Raw genomic sequence first — 2,358 nt, 5'->3', positions numbered from 1 at the left:
AACAGAATAGATCTTCTAGAGATAAAAAAAAATAAAAAACACACTGCAAGAGTTGAAAAATGAAATAGCAAGCTTGGGAAATAGATCAACCAAATGGGGGAAAAATCAGTGATATTGAAGTCAGAGATCTAGAAATAAATCAGAAGGAAGACAAGAGAAATCGAAAAATGAAAAAAATTGAAAGAGAAATACAAGAACTAGCTGATACCATCAGGAGAGGAAACATAAGAATAATGGGTATTACCAAAGGCGAGGAAAAGGAGCAGGGACTAGAAAGCATTTCCAGACAAATAGTTGATGAGAAGTTTTCAAATCTAAGGAATGAGCTGGAGCTTAGAATCAAGAAGTCAACAGAACACCCAATTATCTCAACCCTAAAAGGCCTTCATGAAGACACATTGTATTAAAGTTATAAAAAATCAACAACAAAGTTAAATTCTCAGGGCCGCCAAGAAGAAAACAGTAATGTATAAAGGAAAACCCATTAGATTATCATTGAACTTCTCAGCACAGACCTTATAAGCCAGAAAGGAATTGAATCAAATATTTAACTATTAAGTGAAAGAAACTACCAGCCTAGAATAATGTATCCAGCTAAACTCTCCTTTAGATATGAAGGAGAAATTAAGACCTTTCCAAACATACAAAAATTGAGGGAATTCTCCACTACAAGGCCAGCACTACAGGAAATATTAAAAGGGGTCAGTTCACCTAAAACAAATTGACACACAAAAAAATACATAATTAGGAGTAAAGTGACTATCAGGCAAATAGAAGCAGAAGAGTGCAACCCTTACTAAGTACCGGGCATTAAAAGCTTAAATACTATGTAGAGAATTGCTACAGCAAGACAGTAATGAACGTTCAGCATACATAGGGACAAATTGAGATAACAATGACTGAAAAGGGGAGGTTTCAAAGATCCAACTTTGAAAAGGGGAATGGAGTTAAGGCACGTGCAGAACAAAAAAGACGCCTGTGTATATATAATTAAACTTTTCATATTCATAACGGTGACCACACGCCAAAGATTCAGAACTGAAGTATATAACATAAAACTAGAAGAACAAGAGGCAAAAACCACAAAAGCCAAGCAAAATAAAGAAAGCAGAAACACAAAGATAGGTAGCAATGGAAACACTGAGCTACCAGAAAGCAAAAGATAAATGGCTATAAGAAGACCTCATATTTCAACAATCACCCTAACTGTAAAAGGACTGAAATCACCAATAAAAAGGCACAAAGTTGCAGAATGGATCAAAAAACAAAACCCAGCCATACGCTGCCTCTAGGAGACACACCTCAGCTCTAAAGACAAATAGAGACTCAAAGTGAAAGGGTGGAAAATGATATTTCAAGCAAATGGCATTCAGAAAAAAGCTGGAGTAGTGTTACTAATATCAGATGAAATAGACTTCAAAATAAAAAAAGGTGAAGAGAGATACTGAGGGACACATCATAATGATAAAGGGAATCATGCACCAAGAAGACATAATACTTATTAATATCTATGTAATCAGGGAGCCTTGAAATATGTAAAGCAATTATTAACAGAACTAAAGAGTGAAACAGACCAAAACACTATCGTAGTAGGAGACCTAAATACCCCACAGTCAGATATGGACAAATCATCCAAACAGAAAATCAATAAGGAAATAACATCCTTAAATGACACATTAGAACAATTGGACTGAATTGACATTTACAGAGCTTTCTGTCCCAAGACAGCTGCTTATACATTCTTCTCTAGTGCACATGGAACATTCTCAAGAATCGACCACGTACTGGGACACAGACATAGCCTCAACAAATATAATAGGGTGAAATCATACCAATCGTATTCTCTGATGATAATGCTTTAAAACTAGATATCAGCTGCAAAAAGAAATCAGGAAGAACAACAAATACATAAAGATTAAACAACATGCTACTGAAGAATACTTTCATCAGGGAAGAAATAAAAAGAGAGATCAAGAGATACATAGAAACGAATGATAATGATAGTACAACATATTAAAACTTTTGGGACACGGCAAAAGCAGTCATAAGAGGATAGTTCATATCATTACAGGCCTATCTCCAAAAACAACAACAAGCCCAAATAAATAACCTAACAATTCATCTTTAAAAACTAGAAAAGGAAGAACAAATAAGGCCTAAAGTCAGCAGGAGGAAAGAAATAATCAAAATTAGAGCAAGAATAAATGAAATTGAAAACAAACAAATGAAAACAAAAAAAAAAGAAAAAAGAAAAAAGAAATCCAACACGGAGCTGGTTCTTTGAGAAGGTTGACAAAATTGGCAAACCCCTGGCTAGACTCACAAAAGAAAAAAGAGAGAGGACACATATAAACAAAA

The sequence above is a fragment of the Pteropus vampyrus genome, unplaced genomic scaffold (genome assembly GCF_000151845.1).
Source record: "Pteropus vampyrus isolate Shadow unplaced genomic scaffold, Pvam_2.0 Scaffold674, whole genome shotgun sequence".
Lineage (NCBI taxonomy): Eukaryota > Metazoa > Chordata > Mammalia > Chiroptera > Pteropodidae > Pteropus > Pteropus vampyrus.
Note: the sequence above shows the minus strand (reverse complement) of the source record.